This window comes from Mytilus galloprovincialis, chromosome 12, assembly GCF_965363235.1.
Source record: "Mytilus galloprovincialis chromosome 12, xbMytGall1.hap1.1, whole genome shotgun sequence".
Classification (NCBI taxonomy): Eukaryota; Metazoa; Mollusca; class Bivalvia; order Mytilida; family Mytilidae; genus Mytilus; species Mytilus galloprovincialis.
This window is the reverse complement of record NC_134849.1, coordinates 20782624-20794813: the sequence shown is the minus strand read 5'-3', so window position 1 is coordinate 20794813 and position 12190 is coordinate 20782624.

Genomic DNA, 12190 nt, shown 5'->3' with positions numbered 1-12190 from the left:
AAGTGTTCTTGAATCTTCTGAGACCAGTACGTTGTCGTGACCGGAGTTATCGTCAAGTTTTGTCAGGAAACTATCTTTCTTAACCATCTTAGGAACATCCACTAATGTATCTAATTTAAAAGGTGTGTCTCTCATAAAACAGTTCAAATACATAAGGTTTATACATAGTCTTGGCTTTAATGGTTCAATGGTGGTAGGTGAAACTATATGGGGTGAATGAACTTCTCCAACTTTTCCAAGGTAAGTAACGGCACCAGATTTAATACGTTCAATTAATTCAGAATTCATAAAATCCACAAAGTTTTCACAATTGCAAGCATTTTTGAATTGCCATGCGGGTGGGAATTTGTCATCATAATGCATTCCCCAAAATTCTCCTTTGTAAGGTTGCATAAAATCATGAATGTTAACTCCTTTCTCAAGCCATTTCAATTGTTCACTATTAGAATCAGCAATTATAGAACGCCACTGATTAACATGACTATGTAAATTTCCTGCAACAAAGTAAGTTGGATCATAAGCAGCAAGGGATCTTGGAGAATCATATTTACATCCAACGGAGTTGAATTATGATAGAAGTTCGGTAAATAAACGACAATTTTATCATCTTCAGTTACTAGTCTTGGAGGAAGACACCGTTTCTCTACTGTCCATGGTTGAAAAGTATGCATATATTTCCATTCATTCGGTTTTACAGTCGTTGATGCAGATGAAATCTACAAAATAAGTCGTCACTATTTACGTAGACAGTCAACTCTAAAATGAGACAAATCGCCACAAATATGACACCCATTATAATTGAGACCAGGCCTCATTCTTGAGTTACCACCCCCTCTTCTGTTTTGGTTATAGTATGACCTTGGTGGTGCTAAGTTGGGAAAACGAGGCATAAAGTGGTGCATCATTTGGAACATAGGTGTGAATTGATCTAAAGAATTTGAAGCATTTTTCCTAACATTATTTCCTTCAACCTTTGATGTTGATTCATTCTCTTGATTGATATTTCCATTCAGCTTTAAAAATTTCTGTTCTTTTTCGTATATTTTTGACTCCGATGCGGAACATAATAAGAATGTAACAAGATGGCCAATTATGGGTTGCGATTTATTGCACACAAAAAAACGTTGCAATACCAAAGAAAATATCTCTTTGTCATTGTGGTCATATCTGCGACCCATCTCATCTAAATGCATGAGTTTCATTTGCAGACTATCAACATTTATCTCTCCCGCTCTAGCGGCGTACTCCTTAACTTCACGTAACGCTTGCGCTACTGTGTCCACACTTAAACTCTTTTTCATCTCGGGTTTTGTTAGTTTTATGGATTTGTATTCTGTAAAGCGGTTTATGACGGTATACTAATGTTGCTTTTATTTATGCACATTCCTTTTTTTTAATTTACCTTAGACATGTTAGAGTTTTGTAGGGACAATTTCCCAGAATTTTCTTTCATGATTGCTTGCAATTAGCTGTTCATAATGAAGCAATGAAACTAGGGTTTTAGATGGCAGTGTTGAATGTATTCTTTCAAAAGTTTTATCGATGCCATCATCATTCGGTTGACGGTCATCCACAAACTTTGTCGATTATTACCAGGCAATTGTCCCTTCACCTTTCCATCGTGTGATACTACGTACCTAATTTTATTCGAACTTGGTAACACAGCGGATGACAGTGATAAAGCAGATGAATGTACCATTATGTGATTCTGAGTTTAATCAATTATTGAACTCTTAAGCAAAGATTTTTTTATTGTCGCAATTTTAAGTTTCGTTTCAGCCATGACAATATTTGATTTTCCCCTATAGTATACTCCTGCTGAAAATATGAAACCTAATAAGAAAGATTCTCAGTCGTTTTATTAGGACTAGTAATTGAACGGATTGATATATGCACAATTAGTTCTGTTAGTTGTAAACATCCAGTGGTCGATATTGAAAAAATAAATAAAAAAATACATATATTTTCGAAACACAGTGACTGTTAGATGATCTATTAATATCTAGGAAAACAGTAATAAAGTTAGTGACGGACAAAAATCAAGTTGTTAGATAATACCAAGTGGCAAAGTCAACTATTTATAGATCATATAGACATTAAAATGGTAACATACTTTGAACGCACAGGTTATTCAAAACTAACAATTATGCCGATACATATACATTCTATAAATTATACCACGCTCGTACAGACGTACTCTATCTAGCCTTGTTCCGGTCCGGGCCGGTTCGCTCCTGTTAGCCATCAGGCCGCCTACAGCATTAGAAGTAGACTTTGTAAATTGTGTTCCTTAAATAGTTTTGTATCTGAATCTTTGAAATTGTTCCTTATGTGATGACATTAGGTTTAAGTTGTTCGAATGTTCAAAATATATTGACAATAATTTATCTAAAAGTTAAATGATGATGTTAATTAAGCTCTTTGAAATAACAAAATGTTCCGAAATTCAAAAATGTCTAAGCAAATGTTTACCCAAGAGTTTTATGAGACAAAGATTATTTTCTTAATTTTATAACTAATAAATAATATACTAGTAGTAATTAAGAGTCTATTCTAAAGTCATGTTAATTAATTTATGAAAAGATAATAAATTATGTAAATTGTTAATTCTATGATAAAATAACATAAAACTCGAAATATGTATTTTAATCTGTTTTATTTATTTTAAGTTATACTTTTTTAAACAACATTCATTTCAGGCTTTTTTAATTTTTTTTTACTTAAAATATATATATGCTTTTAAAGGCATAAAGATGTTTTAATTTTTTTTTTATTATATGAATTTTACTGTGAAACTATATTGATATGTACATAGCATTTGTTAAGGGACTCATAAGTCAAAATTGATTGTTTTATTTAATACTTTGATATGTAAATATTCTGTCATTCAATATGTGACACTATAATAAAATGAATATTTATTTATTATTAAAATATATCATTTTGTATATATTGATCTGCTTATCCTTCTGGAGCACATGATTTGATGTTTTCAGTTAATGTTTCACTAAATTAATGAGTTTCATTGCCCATAGAATCGTTCACCTTTTTTCATGTCTTTTAAACATGTTAAAGTAGTGTCTAGCAATCTTGTAATGTGATACGTACACATTACTTTTGTATTTACAAATAGCTCGAAGTTCAATCACAATTTACTAAATGTTTATCATGATTGGGTTTCGTAATTGAGTATCTTTTATTTCAGATAAAAAATGTCTATGTAAATCAATATTTTAAAAACATAGAATAGTCTTTTAATTTATAATTAAAGGACCGTATACAATTACTTCCTTACGTGCTAAAATTTACAGACAGTTTTGAATTCAAACCAAATGGTTCAAAGAATTGAAAACAAAACTCATCAAAGCTAATAATTTAGTACGCTAGACACGCTTTTCGTCAACAAAAGACTCATAATAACAAAAATATGAACTCGGATTAATTCAAGAACAAATATTTGCTGATGTACACATACAGTTTATTATGAGATTATCTTTTGATATATACAGTATATTATGATTTAACTTTTGTTTTATAATTGCTTTTTGAAAATTTGTAAATACTAGTTCCTTTTAATTCGTCTCTCATAATTCTTTTAGAATGGCATTAATAATTTTAAAAAGGTTTACTTTTATAATGTGAAATATGTATACTGTATTATTGATGGTGAGACGTTAATAAATTATTATTGTATTGTATTGTATATTGTATATAATAAACACACAAATTGCAGCGAGGTATTCTATATAAACATGCATGTGAATACTTTAACCTATTATAAGGTGTAAAAGTTTATCAAGAATATCGACATCAAATGTAAATTCAAGGAGGTAAAAGTTCCTTAAGGATGTTCGCTGTCATGTTTTGGATTTTTTGTCAGATTTTCGGAATCATCTGGTTTTATTCATTTGAATGCATATAAAATGTTTGCCCATTGACACCCATTTTTTTTTGTAAATCTTTTACATGTATAATTATAAGCCATCTGTCAAATTCTTAAAAACTTTTGGTATTTTTTAATCTAGTTTTTCTGCACTTTAACTTGTCAGTGTTAAAGCAACGAAAAATCACGAGAAAAAATATTTTCCCACCAAAATTTCAATGGCTAATATCTCGAAAACAAATAGTTGATTAATTGCTTATAGTATCTAAGAAACAAACGCAACCATGAAAACTTAACATTGACCAATGAACCATAAAAATGAGGTCATGGTCAAATTATACCTGCCACAGACATATACAGTTTACAATCCTTCCATACAACAAATAAAGGTGACCTATTGCTTATTGTTAAAGAAATACAGACTAAAACACAAAAACCCAACACTGAGCAATGAACCATAAAAATGAAGTCAAGGTCAAATAAAACCTACAAGACTGACATGTAAATATAGTTGACGTATTGGATATAGTATTAGGAAAAAAGACAAAAACTCAAAAACTTAACTTTGACCACTGAACCATAAAAATGAAGTCAAGGTCAGATGACACCTAGCAGCCAGTTGGACATGAACAGCTTATAATCATTCCATACACCAAATATACTAGGTTCATTCTTATAGTATTCACGATATGGATTTGACCAAAGTATGAAGCATCCAGGTCTTCCACCTTCTACAATACAAAGCTTTTAAGAAGTTAGCTAAAGCCACCACCAGATCACTATCCCTAAGTTAACTTTCTGTAACAAAAGTTGTAGGCTCATCAAAAATCCGACCAAAACACAACAAGAGTGCACACGCTGAAATGTCTCGCCTTCTATACTAATCATTGATATTATGTTGATAGTCCTAAGTATAAAGCTAAGCTTTATAACAACTGTACCATCAACTTAACATTAACCAAGATAACTAAACAAAGACCAATGAACCTTGAAAATGAGGTCAAGGTCAGATGAACCATGCCAGGCAGACATGTACAGCTAACAATGCTTCTATACAACATATATAGTTGACCTATTACTTATAGTTTAAGAAAAATAGACCAAAACACAAAAACTTAACACTGTGCAATGAACCGTGAAAATGCGGTCACGGTCAAATAAAACCTGCGCGACTGACATAAAGATCATAAAATATTTCCATACACCAAATATAGTTGACCTATGGCATATAGTATTAGATAAAAAGACCAAAACTCAAAAACTTAACTTTGACCACTGAACCATGAAAATGAGGTCAAGGTCACATGACATCTGCCCGCTAGACATGTACACCTTACAATCATTCCATACAACAAATATAGTAGACCTATTGCATATAGTATAACAACAGACCAAAACACAAAAATTTAACTATAACCACTGAACCATGAAAATGAGGTCAAGGTCAGATGACACCTGCCAGTTGGACATGTACACCTTACAGTCCTTCCATACACTGAATATACTAGCCCTATTTCTTATAGTATCTGAGATATGGACTTGACCACCAAAACTTAACCTTGTTCACTGATCCATGAAATGAGGTCGAGGTCAAGTGAAAACTGTCTGACAGACATGAGGACCTTGCAAGGTACGCACATATCAAATATAGTTATCCTATTACTTATAATAAGAGAGAATTCAACATTACAAAAAATTTGAACTTTTTTTTCAAGTGATCACTGAACCATGAAAATGAGGTCAAGGACATTGGACATGTGACTGACGGAAACTTCGTAACATGAGGCATCTATATACAAAGTATGAAGCATCCAGGTCTTCCACCTTCTAAAATATAAAGCTTTTAAGAAGTTAGCTAACGCCGCCGCCGTAGCCGCCGCCGGATCACTATCCCTATGTCGAGCTTTCTGCAACAAAAGTTGCAGGCTCGACAAAAACTTCCAACTATAACCACTGAACCATGAAATTGAGGTCAAAGTCAGGTGACACCTTCCAGTTGGACATGTTCACATTAAAAACCTCCATACACCAAATATACAAGACCTATTGCTTATAGTTTGGGAGATATGCACTGGAAAACCAAAACTTAACCTTGTTCACTGAACCATGAAATGAGGTCAAGGTCAAGTGAAAAATGTCTGACAGGCACATTCCTAATAGTTATCCTATTACTCGTATAAATAAGAGTGGAATTATTTTTTTTTTTCAAATAGTCACTGCATCATGAGAATAAGGTCAAGAAATGGTCATGTGACAGATGGAAATATAAAAAAAGAAGATGTGGTATGATTGCCAATGAGACAACTATCCACAAAAGACCAAAATGACACAGACATTAACAACTATAGGTCACCGTACGGCATTCAACAATGAGCAAAGCCCATACCGCATAGTCAGCTATAAAAGGCCCCGATAAGACAATGTAAAACAATTCAAACGAGAAAACTAACGGCCTTATTTATGTACAAAAATGAACGAAAAACAAATATGTAACACACAAACAAACGACAACCACTGAATTACAGGCTCCTGACTTGGGACAGGCACATACATAAATAATGTGGCGGGGTTAAACATGTTAGCGGGATCCCAACCCTCCCCTAACCTGGGACAGTGGTATAACAGTACAACATAAGAACGAACTATAAAAATCAGTTGAAAAAGGCTTAACTCATCAGATGGACAAGTATACAAGTGGACGTTACATTAGGCATCTATAAACAAAGTGGGAAGCACCTCATATGGTTCACCATTGCAATTAGTTTCTCCCAGTACTTTTGTTTAACTGTTAAAGAGCCGGACTGGAAATTAGGCTTGAACAGTTTGATCGCACTATTTGGTCAACTAGTATCAGAGAAGATCTTTGTGAAGTTGAGGGACGAAGGAAGACAATAGATGTGTAAATCTACTTTTTGGGCAAGGTGAGCTATTAGAGAATTAAATAAAACTTTACCGAAAGACCAAGGCACTTTTGTTATCATTCTCTTTATACTTTTTAAACTATTGATTATATGATCATATTATTTTCAGAAACGCACTGAAGACGAGGCTCACATGGTAAAAATTATGTGCATCTAGTTTTTTAAACTTATCAGCTTTTGTATCATCCATCCATTATTGCAATTTAACTTCTTTCCTAAGCTCTGACATTCACACCATCAACCAGGAACCTGTCAAAATGGATATTTGAATCGGAGAACTCAAAACCATCCATATACCAAATATACTTAATATTGCTTATTACAAATGTATCATACGAGAAACCAAATAACAAAACTAAACATTGACCAACCCGATGCTCCGCAGGGCACAGCTTTATACGACCGCAGAGGTCGAACCCTGAACAGTTGGGGCAAGTATGGACACCAACATTTAAGCTTGATACAGCTCTGAATTTGGATTGTGATTAAATAGTTGACACAACATAGGTTTCTGACACAGAATGAATGTGGTCTAAGAACTTAAACTTAAAAATTTTAAATTGGACATTTACCTATTATGGTCCAATATCCAAAATCCAAATACATGGTTAGATTCAGCATATCATAACACTCCAAGAATTCAATTTTTGATGAAATTTTAGACCCTTTAGACCTCAATGTGCACCAATTTGATAACCGGGCCCAAATATTAAAAATCTATATACATGGTTAGATTTAGCATATTGAAGAACCCCATATATTCAATTTTTGTTGAAATCAAACAAAGTTTAATTTTGGGCACCGATTTGGACCAACTTGAAAACTGGGCCCATAATCAACCAGATGTTCCGCAGGGCGCAGCTTTATACGACCGCAGAGCTTGAACCCTGAACGGTTGGGGCAAGTATGGACACAAAATTCAAGCTGGATTCAGCTCTAAATTTGGATTGTGATTAAATAGTCTCAATTCAAATTTCTAATGGAGTTTGCAACAATAACTACTAATTTAAATACATCATAAAATATTAAAATGTAAAAAAAAGTGTTTGTTATCAATGAATGGTAAAGATTGTTTTAATTTATCAGTTGGTAGTAAAAGTGAATATACATTGTATATTGTATAAAACAATGATTTAAGTTGATTCAACTACTATTCTGGACAAAGAAAGATAACTCTAATTGAAAATTTCTTGCTATTGCGCAATAAGATATTTCTTGCTATTGTGCAATACTGTGCAATTGAAATACTTGCTATTATAAGTTATATGGTTCGCTACTGACCCCGTACGGATCCATAGAGGGTTAGTAAAATTCATAGGGGGTGAGGCCGGAGGCCGAATCTCCTATGGATTTTATTCACCCTCTATGGTCCGTAGGGGGTCAGTAGTTAACCGTATAACGAATTTATCGCACGCTGGACTTTTTCTGCTGCGTTATGTTGAAAAATAAACAATGAAACACAACAACATCGATAGATGACGTCACCATTAACGCGTCATGAACCCCCTATGAAATCTACTAACCCCATACGGTGTCATAGGGGGTCACCACGTGACGGCGTAAAACCAATCACAACGTGATATTTTACCCGCGGTGCGATAATGAGCAATACTGTGCAATTGAAAACTTCTTGCTATTGCACAATACTGTGCAATTGAAGATTTCTTGCTATTGCTGAATACTGTGCAATTGAAAATTTCTCGCTATTGCACAATACTTAATATAATAATTTTGGATCCTGATTTGGACCAACTTGAAAACTGGGCCCATTATCAAAAATCTAAGTACACGTTTAGATTCAGCATATCAAAGACGCCCAAGAATTCAATTTTTGTTAAAATCAAACTTAGTTTAATTTTGGACCCTTTAGACTTTAATGTATACCAATTTGAAAACGGGACCAAAAATTAATAATATACATACACAGTAAGATTTGGCATATCAAAGAACCCCTATTATTCAATTTTTGATGAAATCAAACAAAGTTTAATTTTGGACCCCGATTTGGACCAACTTGAAAACTGGGCCAATAATAAAAAATCTAAGTACATTTTTAGATTCAGCATATCAAAGAACCATAATGTAGATCTAGACCAATTTGAAAACGGGACCAAAAATTAAGAATCTACATACACAGTTAGATTCGGCATATCAAACCCCCAAATATTAAATTTTTGATGAAATCAAACAATTTAATTTTGGACCCTTTGAGCCCCTTATTCCTAAACTGTTGGAACCAAAACTCCCAAAATCAATCCCAACCTTCCTTTTATGGTCATAAACCTTGTGTTTAAATTTCATAGATTTCTATTTACTTATCCTAAAGTTATGGTGCGAAAACCAAGAAAAATGCTTATTTGGGCCCCTAATTTCTAAACTGTTGGGACCTAAACTCACAAAATCAATCCCAAGCTTCCTTTTGTGATCATAAACCTTGTGTTTAAATTTCATAGATTTCTATTTCTATTTCTGTTTAGATTCAGCATATCAAAGAACCCCAAGAATTCCATGTTTAATAAAATCAAACTAAGTTTTATGTTGGACCCTTTGGACCTTAATGTAAAACAATTTGAAAACAGAACCAACCAGATGCTCCGCAAGGTGCAGCTTTATACGACCGCAGAGGTCGAACCCTGAACGGTTGGGGCTAGTATGGACACAACATTCAAACTGGATACAGCTCTGAATTTGGATTGTGATTAAATAGTTGACACAGCATAAGTTTCTGACACAGAATGAATGTGGTCTAATGAACTTAAATGTTTTTTTTTTGCTTTTGAGCAATTCAGTATATGCTGTTGAATATTAATCCTTGATATTTGAAGAAATTTTCTTTTTCATTTCTGAAGTCTGAAATAAGAAAAATTGAACCCCACCAATTTTTTTCACCTCCCCCTTAATTCCAACCAGATGCTCCGCAGGGCGCAGCTTTATACGACCGCAAAGGTTGAACCCTGAACGGTTGGGGCAAGTATGGACACAACATTCAAGCTGGATTCAGCTCTAAATTTGGATTGTGATTAAATAGTTGACACAACATAGGTTTCTGACACAGAATGAATGTGGTCTAATGAACTTAAAATATTTTTTTTGCCTTTGAGCAATTCACTATGCTGTTGAATATCAATCCTCTCAAAAAATGTTTGAAGAAATTTTCTTTTTATTTATGAAATCTGAAATGAGAAAAATTTACCCCCCCCCCAATTTTTTTTCACATCCCCCTTTCCCTTTTTCCAAAACTGATCTCAATTCAAATTTCTAATGGAGTTTGAAACAATAACTACTCATTTAAATACATCATCAAATATTAAAATGTAACAAAAGGTGCTTGTTATCACTGAATGGTAAAGATTGTTTTAATTTATCAGTTGGTAGTAAAAGTGAATATACATTGTATATTGTATAAAACAATGATTTAAGTTGATTCAACTACTATTCTGGACAAAGAAAGATAACTCCAATCAATTGAAAATTTCTTGCTATTGCACAATATTGTGCAATTAGATATTTCTTGCTATTGCACAATACTGTGCAATTGAAAATATTTGCTATTGCACAATACTGTGCAATTGAAGATTTCTTGCTATTGCGCAATACTGTGCAATTGAAAATTTCTTGCTATTGCACAATACTTAATATAATAATTTTGGATCCTGATTTAAACCAACTTGAAAACTGGGCCCATAATCAAAAATTGAAGTACATGTTTAGATTCAGCATATTAAAAAAGCCCAAGAATTCAATTTTTGTTAAAATCAAACTTAGTTTAATTTTGGACCCTCTGGACTTTAATGTAGACCAATTTGAAAACGGGACTAAAAATTAAGAATCTACATACACAGTTAGATTTGGCATATTAAAGAACCCCAATTATTCAATTTTTGATGAAATCAAACAAAGTTTAATTATGGACCCCAATTTGGACTAACTTGAAAACAGGGCCAATAATCAAAAATCTAAGTACATTTTTAGATTCAGCATATCAAAGAACCCCAACGATTCAATTTTTGTTAAAATCAAACTAAGTTTAATTTTGGACCCTTTGGATCTTAATGTAGACCAATTTGAAAACGGGACCAAAAATTAAGAATCTAAATACACAGTTAGATACGGCATATCAAAGAACCCCAATTATTCAATTTTTGATGAAATCAAACAAAGTTCAATTTTGGACCCTTGGGGCCCCTTTTTCCTAAACTGTTGGGACCAACACTCCCAAAATCAAACCCAACCTTCCTTTTATGGGCATAAACCTTGTGTTTAAATTTCATTGATTTCTATTTACTTATACTAAAGTTATGGTGCGAAAACCAAGAAAAATGCTTATTTGGGCCCTTTTTTTGGCCCCTAATTCCTAAACTGTTGGAACCAAAACTCCCAACATCAATCCCAACCTTTCTTTTGTGGTCATAAACCTTATGTCAGAATTTCATAGATTTCTATTGTCTTAAACTAAAGTTATAGTGCGAAAACCAAGAAAATGCTTATTTGGGCCCTTTTTGGCCCCTAATTCCTAAAATGTTGGGACTAAAACTCCCAAAATCAGTCCCAACCTTCCTTTTGTGGTCATAAACCTTGTGTTAAAATTTCATAGATTTCTATTCACTTTTACTAAAGTTAGAGTGCGAAAACTAAAAGTATTCGGACGACGACGACGCCGACGACGCCAACGTGATAGCAATATACGACGAAAAATTTTTCAAATTTTGCGGTTGTATAAAAACTAAGTATATGTTTAGATTCAGCATATCAAAGAACCCCAAGAATTCAATTTTTGTTAAAATCAAACGAAGTTTAGTTTTGGACCCTTGACCTTAATGTAGACCAATTTGAAAACGGAACCAAATTTAATAATCTAAATACACGGTTAGATTCGGTATATCAAAGTACCCCAATAGTTCAATTTTTGATGAACAGGCCTCGACAGTAACGCTTGTCCGATACCAGAGGGAAAAAAGGTCGGACAAGTAAAAGCTGTTTCAAGCTTGTCCGTCGGGACAAGTTCAATTATTCTGCAGAAAATAAATCTAATCCAGCTTTGATGAACAAAGTAATTATAAACAAAAAACAAGAAAAGAAATATCAATTTGACATGTTTCTGTATTCTGTGTTTATTCAAGTGCAAAACCGTTTTATTCAACATGTTTACTTGAAATCTATAATTTTTAACTGGTTCTTTGTTAGGTACGTTTTAAAAGGTAAATGGTATACTATTCTTACTGATCTGAATCAATGATGCGCTTTGTAGATAAGGTAACTCAACAGGACAGTTCGTCACCTCGACAGGTTTAGCTCCAAGTTTAGTAGACAGTTTGGCACCGTAGGAGACATATTTAGTACACAAGATAAATAGACATTTCGGAACCAAGACAAATCAGTGCCCGAC